We start from the raw sequence: 13,574 nt of genomic DNA, 5'->3' as shown, positions 1-13,574 counted from the left end.
GCCCTGTCATGGAGTCCAGGTGAGCCATCATGTCTCCTCCTTTCTGAAGATGTAAGCGAAATAATTTCTGTGTCAGGTAGATATGGACACCCACAGAGTCACGAACATAGAGCTTCTTTAGCTTTGTCCAGCACCTCGCAGCAGACTCTTCGCCCCGGAAATGAACAAGTTGCTGGTCTCCCAGTGTCAGGCCAATGATGCATAAAGCACGCTCGTTGTCCCTGTGAAACTTCGCTATCTTTTTGGCATCTTCTTCGTCAGCAGCATTCAATGCAGTTATGTCCGGTGGATTATTAACCATGTCCCACAGTCCTTCTTTTCGCAAAAGTAGACAGCATTTTGTGGACCAGGTAACATAGTTTGTACCATCCAACCAGGTTATGGTGGAATAACTTGTACCTTGCTCAAAAACCATCATCTTGACTACTACACCCACTGCCTGCACTTCTCACTTCCGCAAAAACAAATTAAAGAGCCCTGGAACATTCTGGGCCCATAACCAATGTTAGGGTGTGTGTAAAAAGTATTTGTTGCTTGTGCAACGAGCAGAGCAGAAACACACAGGGAAGGAGATAAACGTGCAGCTCGTGTGAGAAAAATACTTTATATACAAGATAATAAGCAGTCTCGGTGTAGGTAAAACAGTCCAAGGTCATAAACAGTAATATCAGTCCAGTAAGTATCTTCCCTTACCAAAGCAAACAGACTTTAGTAACTCTCGGTATACAGTACCATATAACAATCCAGTCTAACACCAATCAGCAGAAAGATGCAGGAAGCAACAGGAGCAATCAGGAACAAAGAAGGCTTCTCTGCGCTGCTTATGTATGCACTGTAGCCTAATTACAGGGTTCAGCAAACCCTGATTACGTCGCTCAGTTGTTTCTTAAAGAAACAGATATATTGCCTGACCAACAAGTTAGGAGTAAGCTACAAGCTACAAGGATCCCGAGTGCGAGTTGTGACCGTAGCCCTAGAGGGTGCCACTGCCAGATGGATGATGACCCTGCATAACGCACCAGAACTGCGGAATTTTGACCGTTTCATGATGACCCTGCAACGACGGTTTGAGGACCCACTAGTAGATCGCAAAGCACGCGACCGCATTAAGGTGGTGAGGCAGGGGCGATGGCCAGTAGCAGAGAGTACTGAAGAATTCCGGTATCTCGTGTGTTGTGTGAACTGGCCGGAAGATATTTTGGTGAGTTGTTTCAAGGACAGACTGAGTGATGATCTATACAATGCCTATGTGGCCCGAGGTGCACCGAATCATCTACATGAATGGTACATCACCGCCGAAGAAACTGAAATCGATATGGCCAGAAACCAGTATTGAGCAGGGTGAGCATGAAAGAAATCCCCACCCCAATGGAAGCAAGAGCACCTCAAACCACAAACCACATTCTCTCCAAGATCCTCAGCCTGTTTCAAGTGTGGAAAAGAGGAGCACCAAGCTGCAGAGTATTGTTCACAAACACCCACCCGGAACCACCCACCAGGGGAGAACCCTGCAAAACCGGGCTGGTGTGGGAAGGAGACTGCCTTTAGGAGCAGGGAGACCACAGAATTTCCATCCCCTCCCCTCTTTGGGGAGGAAACCTGGCATCTTAGCAGGAGGAATCACACTCATTCAGAAGCGATCCAGATGATGAACCACTGGTAAGCAAACCAATTAAACTGCTTACCCTCCCCTTAAGACTATTTATCCCAAACCAGGACAGGGAGATAAATATCTCCACTCTATTGGTTTCAGGGTGCACCTGTTGTTGGATCAGCCCAACCCCAGTAGGGAAGTTGGGGATTAACATAAGAAAGCTGAAAAACCCCATCTAGTTTCTGCCAACTAGATGGGTCAATAGCAGGAGGGGAGCCAGCTTCTTTTGCCACTGAGCCTCTACATATAGGCATTGGAAGCCACGAGGAAATGTTTACATTTATAGTGGCACCTGGCATGGAATGGCCGTTGGTTCTGGGTCTTGCATGGCTGAAAAAATGGAATCCCAAAATCAATTGGAAACAAGGCATCATAAAATTTCAGATGAATGTGACTTTTGCTGAGAATCTACATAAAGGAACTGAGGGGGCAGAGAATCAAGAAAGAGCCATGCCTGGTCACGTCATGCCAACTGAGGGCATACCCATAGAATACAAGGATTTGGCTGAGGTTTTAGTGAAAACAAATTTAATAAAATGAAAAAAAATGAAAAAAAGCCTCAGATGAGCTCCCTCCCTACTGCACCACTGACTGTGTGATAGAAATCTTACCCGGCGCTAAACTCCCTAAACGCAAGATGTACAGCATGTCACCGAGGGAGTTGGAAGAGCTGAGAATTTCTTGAGAAAAACCCAGTGGTGAAATCTAAACTTTGTTACTACCAGTTCTGTGGGTGGTACTGGTGGTAGGGTAATGTGACTGGGTGGGTGTGGCCAATTTTTTTTTTAACTTTTAAAACCATTTTTTCTACAACCTCTTTGGTGAAGAGGTTGTAAAAAGATGCTTTCAAAAGGCTCTGACGATCCCAGCTGAGTTGTCTGATTGACAGAGGCTTTTTTTCTTTTAAATTTAGTTTTTAATTGTTTAGTTTTAATCTGTTAATAGGTTTTAATTCGCATTGTTTTAATTCGGGCCAAAGTATATAATTCTTTTAATTAATTTTAAATTTTGTATTGTTATGTATTTTAGTTCTGGCTGTGCACCGCCCTGAGTCCACTAGGAGAAGGGTGGTATACAAATTGAATAAATAAAATAATAATAATAAAATGCCTCTGACGATCAGGCAACTCAGCTTGGATTATCAGAGGCATTTCAAAAAAAAAATGGGACAAGCAAGAAATAATTACAGAATTGGACGAGGTATATCGGGTCCAGACAAACTATGCTAGAAGGCATAAGCTCCCAAGAGAGGTCCACATTATATTTGCAAGGAAAAAAGTCCATGACATCCTGTATAATATAACCAGAGAAGAACCGATGATGTATAAGGGGAAGGAGGTTATAACATTAAAACAAGTCCCCAGGAGAGTAAGAGAGCTACGAAGAGACTATCAATTCCTTGCCATGCAATTAAACAAAAGAAATAGATTATTTAGATGGACACTGCCGGAAGGAATGTTAATTACGTGGCAAGGGAAAAAAATAAAGATAGATAGTTTAGTGACTTCCTAGACCAACTGATAGGAACAGAGTAGCAAGGAAGAAGTGGAGACAATAACTCAGGAAGAAGAAACTTCCAACCAATGAGACCCTAAAGAAGGACCTTTGGAGAAGAAAGACACAGAAGAAAAAGAGAAGAAAGACACAAAAGGAAAGAAACTAAGAACACAAAGAGTCACAAGGGCAAATAAATACTAACTCCTGTTAGGAAGTCCAAAAAATGGATGATTGGAAATTATTATCGATTAACGTAAATGGATTGAATGAGATTAAAAAGAGGAGACAGATATTCATAAAATTAGCCAAACAAAACTCTGACATAATATGCCTTCAGGAGATTCACATACGGAAACAAGATGTAAAATACCTAGAATATAGCAAATTAGGGAAAGTATATACTGCATTAGCAGGAAAAAAAAGGGGGGTAGCAATATACATTAAGGGAGGGATTGTTGCCGAACAAAAATATGCAGATCCCAATGGAAGAGCATTAATGATAGAAATAAAGAGAGGAAATTTACCAATATTACTAGTAGCTATTTATGCCCCCAATAAAAATCAGGGAGAATATTACAAAAAATTACACGAACGAATAATTAAAATGGAATACAGGAATATTTGTATAGTAGGGGACTTTAATGGTATAATAGATACAGAAAAAGATTATAAGTGAGGCAAAGACAATTTTTTTAAAAAGGGACAAATTACCTAAATCCTTCTTTAACATGATAGAAGAATTAAATCTAATAGACATTTGGAGGACCTTGCACCCAAATGAGAGAAAGAGGGCATTGGTCCTACCTGAGACGTACCTTCTCGTTGGATGGAGACAGCAGCCAGGATGGGTTGTACCCGCCCAATCAGCTCGATGGACTGAGTCTGTCATTAGTGCTAAATCCCGCCTTTGTTACCAGGTAGACCAGCTTTTGGCGAAGACCAGGAAAGAACAGACTCAGTGTGTGGGAGAAGAAACAGGAGAAACAGCCCAGCATAGACGAGAGAGAGAGAGAGAGAGAGAGAGAGAGAGAGGGAGAGAGAGAGAGAGAGAGAGAGGGAGAAACCAGACTGGTGCAGGGAGGGTCTGGCTGCTGTCTCCACCCAACGAGAAGGTGCATCTCAGGTAGGACCAATGCCCCTTCTCCATTGTGGGTGGAGACAGCATCCAGAATGGGACATACCCAAGTTCACTGTCCCAAATCTGGGGGGGGCAGACTGGTCCAAAGAACCCTCCCTGAAATGACCCATTGCAACACCCGCCATCCAAATGCGGCTTCCGCTGATGCAAATGTGTCCAGTTTATAGTGCTGTATGAAAGGGGCAGGAGAAGCCCAGGCCGCCGACCTAGCCACACTGCGGGTGGAATGTGCTGTCAAACGAGCAGGTCTCAGAAGAGAACAGAGATCGTAGGCTGAGGCGATAGTCTGCCGAATCAAGCAACCAATGGTGGATGACGAAATCCTGCAGCCCAGGGAAGAGGGCAAGAAGGAAATAAACAACGACTCCGATCTGCGGATGGTAGCTGTCCTCTTAAGGTAGATAAGTAATGCCCACCTGATGTTTAAAGTATGCCAACATGCTCCTGAGGATAAGTCAGTCGAGGGCAAAAGTTAGGGAGTATCAGCTCTGGGACTTCCGGTTGGCGATCCGTGGCGACATGGTGCTGAGAGAGTGACCGCTATTCTCAGCGCTGCCAGTCACCGTGTTTTGGGGACCCTTTTCGGGCGCGGAGCCTGGAGAGCCTCGCAGACATTAGAGAGAGCCAGGGGAGCAATAAAGCAAATTGCAAATGCTTATTGCAAGACCTGGTGGCTCTGTCAAACCAACACATGTGAGTCGGCCATTCAATGGCGGACCTGAGGTTGCGGTAGCCAGCAACGAAACGGGAGGCGAGGAAGATCGGAGGTGACAATGTCAAAATTGGATTAATATACCTTTCCCTGCATATGTGAAGTTGTCATTGGAAGAAGGTGCCGGCAGAGTCGGGCATGAAGGGCTCAGAGCAGTAAGGAGCGGCGATTGGAATTAGAGAACGGACTGAAAAGCTATAGAGTCCAACAAGCTGGCAGGGAGAATAAAAATCGATTGAATTACTTGCACAAAAGGAGACTGGTTGGCACAGCAAGTAATAAGTAATAAGAACTCAGAATCCAAAAAAAAAAGACTTCGCTTTGTTGTTTATAGCCATAGAACTATCGGAGTGAAATCGGACGGAGACTGGTTTGTACCAAAGAACAGGAAGTGCAGCCATTACAAAGACCTGACAGGGCGATAATTGAAGAGGCTGACATACGGACAATCTAGCAGTGGAAAATACCAGAGAGTACCGTTTTTGACCAACGGACAAAAAAAAAAAGGAGATTTAGAAAATATTGGAGACTGAGCAATAAAGAACTTTACATATTTTAAAAGGGGACAAAAGAAAAAAAACCAGAAGATCTTCTGATTTATATAGTAATTTCGATATTTTTTTGATACTTTCTGATACTTTTTGATAATTATACTGTCTAACACTTTTGATAATTTATATACTTATATTAATTATCAACTTGTAAATTAATTAATTAATTTTTGATCTCTTTCTATATAACACACATATTTATACAGTTTCCTATATTTATAGATAACAGTATCTATTTCTAGTTATAGTATTTATAATAGTATATATATTTATATAGTATATAGTATTTATAGTATTATTAGTATCTACATATACTAACTTACGCATATATATTTACTTTCATATAATATTTACAGTCTGAAACTGGTTTAAAGAAATAAGTTGGACATAGAGAATAAGTAATTGGGATTTACTCTGGTAGTAGTGTACTATTTCATGTCATTTACGTTATTAGGAGAGGCTAGATAAATATTGTGTTTTGGGATAATTTGAATTAATTATCTATAAATATACTCAAATTAACATTAGATAACAGATAATAACAGACAAGAAGAGGTGGCAATTAATGAATGATAATTTGGAGAAATATTGAGAAAATAATTAGAGAACAAAAAATAGTCCTGAAAGAAATGACAAGCCTGTCATCAACGATTCTGAAAACAGGGAAGAAGACACCCTCCAATCCCACTATAACCATGACCTCTCCAGCAACCCAGAAATCAATGGAAGGGTTGTCCAAAATGGAAAAATCCGCAGCAACACCGACCATGCAAACTTTGCAATCAACTTTGACTTTAATTCAAGAAACCATGAAGATTATGCAAGAAAAAATGTCCAATAATCATGCTGAATTAAAAACAGATATTCAAGTACTGGATCAGAAGATGACCGAGATCCAAATTTCAATACACAACAATGAACAAAGGATACTGAAGGCGGAATCCAGAATAGAGCAAAACGAGAAGAAATTAGACATGGTGGACCAGAAGCTTATGATGCAAAATAGGGAGTTAGAGGATTCAATAATCCAAGTGGAAATGGATAGGGCTTCCTTTTACCTACGTTTCCAGAATATTGTTGAAGACAAAGAGGAGGACCTGGGACAGATAATGACGGAACTAATTGCAGAAGTACTTCAACAAGACAAGCTAGAGATAATTAAAGAACTGGACGATGTCTATAGAGTACAGACAAATTATGCAAGGAGGAACAGGCTTCCTAGGGAAGTACATGTTAGATTTGCGAGAAAAAAAGTGAAAGACATCCTGTACAATATGGCAAGAGAAGAACCAATTACATATAGAGGAAAAGAAGTGATAGTTCTAAAACAGGTTCCAAGAAGACTGAGGGAAGTAAGAAAGGATTACAGATTCTTAGCTGTGCAGCTAAATAAAAGGAATATATTTTTCAGATGGCTGCTATCAGAAGGGATGCTAATCACCTGGCAGGGGAGAAAAATAAAAATTGATAGTCTGAGTACAGCACAAGATTTCCTCGACCAGCTGAGAGGAACGGAGGAAGAACAAAGTAGTAAAGAAGAATTAGAGGCAACGGCATTAGAAGATGAAACCTCACATCAATGGAAAACTAAGGAAGGACTCTTGGAGGAGAAGAGGACAGAAGAAAAGGAAGACAAAGAGGCCAAAGGGAAAAAAACAAGACGACAAAGAGCCGTACGAGTAAATAGAAACTAAAACCGGACGAAGAAAGCAGGAATGAGTGATTGGAAACTAATATCAGTAAATGTGAATGGACTAAATGATTATAAAAAGAGGAAACTAAGACTTACAAAATTAGTAAAACAAAATGCAGATATAATTTGCCTACAGGAGGTGCACATAAAAAAAGAAGAGGGCAAATGTTTAGAGTACAAAAAATTTGGAAAAATGTTTACCTCATTAGCAGAGAAAAAAAAGAGAGGGGTGGCAATCTACATCCCCCCCCCCAAAAAAAGGAATTGAAACGACTTCCGGTCGGCACCGCAGTCTTCGTGGACAGTCTCCTTAGACCGCCAGCCCTGTAACTTCGTAAAAGCCGCTTTGACAGTGCAAATCGGCTGTCTGGCAGCTGAAAAACCTCCCCTTCGGGAAAAGAAGGAGAGGAGAGCCGGTGGGTGAGAGTAGAGCTCCCCGAAAGTCCTCTGGAATAATTCCAGAGGCTTAGAGGGTGAGAGCTCCCCAGTCAGCCCGCCAAGAAGCTCCGAATCCAGGACAACTCTGTGTAAGCAGAGCTAGAAGCCGCATCTGAACCTGCTGTCAAAAAGTGAGTCTGATTGATTACAAGCGGAGGCAGAGCGGAAACAGGAGAACAAGCCTTAAAAGTAACAGAGCTTAACTCCGGATTTACTTTGTTTCAAACTGAATTTCTTTGAGCTGGAGGCTGAAGATGGCGTCTTTGTTATGGTTTTGAAAATGAAAGTCAGAAACGAAAGTGCTTATTGAGAACTTTGCATTGTAAGAGTGGATTAAAGCTGCTGGGAAGTGAGAGCTTGTGGAGAAAAGACTATTTTGCCTGATAAATTAGAGATTATAAATTACAAGCATTTTAAAGTTGTTCAAGGGACTTTGTGGCTTTGAAAAAAAAAGATTTTTTTTTAAAAAGGAAAAAAAGATGACTTCTAAACAAGTTAAGCCAGGAGTTGTTAAAGGAGGGGGAGGTTCCCCAGTTGTGTCAGTGGTGACACAGAAAGCACAACTTCTGGCTGATTCACAGAGTCAGGAGGCTGCTCTTAATGATTTCAAAGAATTTATGAAAGAAGGCATGAATAATCAAGCAACAGCAATGAAAGAAGCCAAGAATAATCAAGCCACAGCAATGAATAACGTAACAGTACTTGTGGAAGGGAAATTAAAGAAAGTTGAGGAGGATATAAAGTCAATTAAAGAAGTGGTTGCAATAAAGCACAATGAAATAAGAGATGATATTGTTTATGCAGTATCAGGATTGTCAAAACTTGTTATTCAGCTGGATGAGAAAGTGGAAGAAATTAATGAAGCCAATTTAAATTTGGAAAGCAAAATGGGAGATGTCATGACCAAAACAGAGAAAGTGGATGATGAATTGGTAATGTTACAATACAGGTCCATGGAATTTGCTTTGAGATTGAGAGGCCTGAAAGAAAACAGCAAAGAAAATTTAAAGAATATTTGTGCTGATGCTATTGCAGAGATAATTAAAGAAAGACCAGAAGATGTGGCAAGCCAAATTGATAAAATCTACAGGGATAACTCCTGGCTGGCAAGACAAAGACAGCTGCCAAGAGATGTGGTGATTTATTTTACAACCAGGAGGATCAGAAATGATATTTTACAAGCTTCCTACAAGAATAAGGGACTTCCGGTTTGCTGCTTGTCGCCACCAGACGATCCCCTTGGATCGCCAGTCCCATTGCCTGTAAAGAGCCACCTTCACAACGGAATGGCGGCTCGAAAAAACTCCGTTTCCATGAGGAAATGGAGATAGAGCCGGCTAGGGTGGGTAGAGCTCTCTGCGTAGCCCCAAAAGTTTTTTTTTTACTTTTGGGGATGGAGCAGATGAGACTCCCCATTTCCCTAGCCGCCGCTCCGGGCTTTGGGAGACCTCTGCTTATGCAGAGCTAGGCGACAAGAACAAGCCTACAAATTTAACAGATTAATTAAAGAGGACGTGAGTTGGACCTGTGATCCTGAATTGCAAGTATTTCATTTACTTTATAAAAGTTATTCAAGAAGGGAAGAAAGGAAAAAAGAATTTTTAAAAATGGCGACTGCCGAGGCTTGAGAAGGGGCTGAAAGGGAAAGTCCTTCTGTTTTCTATTACTACAAAGTAGCGGAATAAATACTCTTGGCTACAATTGAAGGTAAAACTTCACTTTTGTAGTTTTTTTTTTCTCCTGGAGATTTGATATTGATCTTGGTTGGAAAGAAGCTTTTTTCTCTCTGCTTTTCTTTTCTTTTCTAAAAAAAAAGTTTGTTTGGGCAGAAACATGGCATTGAGACTTATAAAGCCGGACAAACAAGCAGTGGGGGGGGGGATTCCCCCATTAACAAACTACATGAACAAGTTCTAAACCTCCAGTCTCAGAAACCTGATTTTAACATAATAGAATTTCTCTTGGAGGAGATTGTGAGAAGGGATGAGATTGTGAATCAGAACTTTGAAAAATTTAAGCAGGAAATAAAAGAATTGGTGCAATCAAAGTTTGATATTTTGGAACGAAAGATTATAAAAATGGCTAATGGTTTTACAGAATTTATGATCCAGTTGGATGCAAATATTAATTTATTAGAGTCTAAAATGGAAGAAATTGAGGACAATTTGGACAATAGAATACAAAAAATTGAAAATGACTTGACAAATACTCAAGATAATAGCTTAGAAGAAAAATCTAAAATGGAGGCTGATCAAAAGACTTGTAATGCAGAAAATTTACAACAATGGATTGAAAGAGAAGTTTTAATGATGCAATACAATTTTACTGAATATGCGATTAGACTGAGAGGACTGCAGGAAAATAACAGAGATGATTTAAGGAAAATATCTTCTGAAATTCTGGCTGGGATTTTAAAGGTTCAACCTGAGGAAGTATTTTGTAGGATCGATAGAGTTTATAGAATAAATTCCTGGACTGCAAAGCAAAGGCAATTGCCTAGAGATGTGGTGATTTATTTTACAGATAAGGAGATAAGAAATAATATTGTGCAAAATTCTTACAACTCTACTTTGCAATGGTTTGGAAGAAAGATTTGGATATACAAAGAGCTCCCGCCCAAAATGTTATTGGAAAGAAAGAAATTTGGTTTTCTGGTGACTGAACTTAAAAAAAGAAATATTCTATTCAGGTGGGATGCTCCAGTTGGTATTATATTGAGATATCAAGGAGAAAGATATCAATTAAATACTGTTGAAAAAGCGGAAGAATTTTATCAAAAAATTTTGAAAATGAATTCAACATATTTATGCACAATACAGGATAAGCAGAAGGAATTGGAAATAAAGGGAAAACATCGAATTATAGAGGCTTCTGTAGACAAATTGCCTTCGGATTCTTTAGACACCTCAGCTGGATTATCTACAAATAAAAGAAAAGTGGCATCGGATTCTAATGTGATCATGATTCATCAAGTCACAGACGAGCATGGAAATCAATTAGCTGATATACAATTAATAGAAAAGAAATATGAGTTACAAAAGCAAAACCAACAAGATCAAGTCATAAAGCAGAATGAAAATCGATCAGTCGATATACAACTTGCAGAAAGGAAATTAGGATGGAGATCAAACCCACAAAAGGAAAAGAAAAAAAGGAATAGGTCTCACAAAAATAAAAATTTCTAAATTAAGCAACAGTGAAGCCAGTCTTTTTTTAAAAAAAAATAAATGAATATATGAAAAGACAGCTGAGACGGAGTATTGGTTAACATTATCCTGAGGAGAGTGACAGACCTCTGCAATGCCGTAATTTTGGGATGTGAAAAGAGCCTTAAATTGGTTGGATTGGAATCATCTATTTTGGATTTCTTTTTATTGATAAATGTATTATATTTATGTTGAGCTATAAGGCAAGAGAGCTACGATGGGGCACGCAGAAGATCTGGTTGTTACCCATTATGATGATGGGAATTAATAATCCTGAAGAAAACCACAATTACAGATATTATATGGAATACAATTATAATGTCACTCGGGTGGTTGTTTTCCTTTTTTTATATATATATGAGGAGATTTATTATTGATGGGGGCAGATGATAACTGAGGATTTGGATCAATCTGTTGCAACTAGGATGCTATGTTACCCTAATATGGATGATGTACTCAACAATCTAGTGGAAAGACATCAAAGAAGATACTATATGGATTATAAACTTAAAGCTATTGGTTTTTTCTATATAACGGAATATTTTTTTTTAGTAGGGCGGGCAGTAGATTAAAGATATTAAATTGTTGTGTATGGCAATTTTGTAGGAAAGTGGGTGGAGATAGGTTAGTTTAAGAAAAGGGATGCTTAAGTGATATATTTATGGGAGTGGAGCAAATGGATGGAGCTGAATAAATGCTAAATTAGGATTTATGGGGAAGGCTGCTTTGAAATGTTATATTAATATAACAAAAGATTAAATGTTAAAGCAGGTCTTATTTTATAGTTTTAAAGTGGAAGGTTGTTATGAAATGTTGTATTAATATACAGATATAAGTATGGGGGAGGAGTAAAAGGGCAGATTACTGTTAAATTGGGAGTTATAATAATATTATTATGTTAAATTAGAAGTTATTATGCAATGTTATAGTAGAATGATATTTTGAAATGTATGGTAAAAGGGGGAAGTAATAATATTAATAATATTATTAGTAAGTAAGGGTCAGTATTTAGAGGAGGGAGTAAGGGGATGGTAAAATATTATATAATCTGTTATGAATTAGGTTTTTGTTGTAAAGAAATCACGGGGGGATGGGTGGTGAGGGGGGGTTAGGGAGGAGGGGGAGAGAAAAATGTGGGGGGAAAATTGTATTTGAAAACTTTTTCAATAAAAAAAAAAGAATAAGGTTCAGGTGGCTGGGCAAGAAGTGGTGGTTTTGAAAGAGATCCCTCCAAAGATGTTGAGAAGTAGAAAGGACTTTGGCTTTTTGGTAAATGAGCTGAGAAATCAACAAGTGGCATACAGATGGGACGTTCCAACTGGTCTAATAGTGACTTATAGTGGAGAAAGATACCGGTTAAACACAGTCTGGAAGGCAAAAAATTTCTATGTCAATGTTTTAAAGGCTGGATACCCACCGTCACCAGGGGGGCGGGTAGAAAGAAAATGGAGATGATACAACAAGAAAAGATGCAAAGCAGATACAAACTTATGCTGAAGTTGCACCTGGAGGAATCATCATGGAAGAAGATCTGGATCTTGGGGGCTTACCCCCAACTCTGGAACCATCTAAGAAGGGAGAACCGAAAGTACAACGACTGACCCGATCAACTTATAAACTTCAGGAACAACAGTTAAAAATGCAACAATCTCAAGATCTATCTCAAGAAGTTCAGAAAACAGAAGCAGTGCGGGGGGGGCTAGGCCGAAGAGTAAGGTGGAGGAGGATCTTCAGCTGATGCTCATATGGCTTCGAAAAGCTAAAGATGGCAACTAAATTTCTATCTTGGAATGTTAATGGCCTAAATTCACCACAAAAAAGAAAGAAAGTATTTCATTACTTGAAACAATTTAACAATGATGTTATTTGTCTGCAAGAAACACATATTAGGTTATTAGACCAAAAATATTTGATAAATTCAAGATTAGGTACACACTTTGTGGCATCAGCGCCAGAGAAGAAAAATGGGTTAGTTATATATGTAAAGAAAGGATTATCAGCTAATTTAATTGAGGTAGATGATCAAGGAAGATATATTGCAATTGAATTATTAACACAGACTGGAAAAATGCTTTTAATTGGAATATATGCCCCTAATCAGCAACAAGACAAGTTTTATAAATTTTTACACACTAAAATAATACAATGGGATTATAAATCTTTTATATTAATGGGTGACTGGAATGGAGTAATAGACACACAGAAAGATAAAAAAAAGTTTATCAAAGATTTCAACATGTGCAAAATTACCTAAATCTTTTTTTGATATGATGGAAGATATAGAACTGAGAGATATTTGGAGAGAACTTAATGTGGAGGAAAGAGACTTCACTTTCTTTTCTGATAGACATCAATCCTTCTCCAGGATTGATTTTATACTAATCACAAATGATTTTATTTCTAGGGTGAAGAAGACGAAGATATGTCCAAGAATTTTAACTGATCATAGTCCGGTTTGGGTGGAATTTGAACAGGAGAGGGGAGAAAGGAGGTCTTGGAGGTTAAATGAAAATTTATTTAGATATGAAGAAAATGTGAAAGAGCTTAAAAAACAAATGAAAGAATTTTTTTTGCTATTAATATGAACAAGGGTACCTCTATGGAAATGGTTTGGGATGCTAGTAAGGCTTATATGAGGGGTACGTTAATACATATGAATAATAAACATAGACTAAAACAACAAAA

This window comes from Pantherophis guttatus, chromosome 4 (assembly GCF_059756535.1).
Source record: "Pantherophis guttatus breed Tessera chromosome 4, ASM5975653v1, whole genome shotgun sequence".
Taxonomy (NCBI): Eukaryota; Metazoa; Chordata; class Lepidosauria; order Squamata; family Colubridae; genus Pantherophis; species Pantherophis guttatus.
This window is presented reverse-complemented; position numbering follows the sequence as displayed.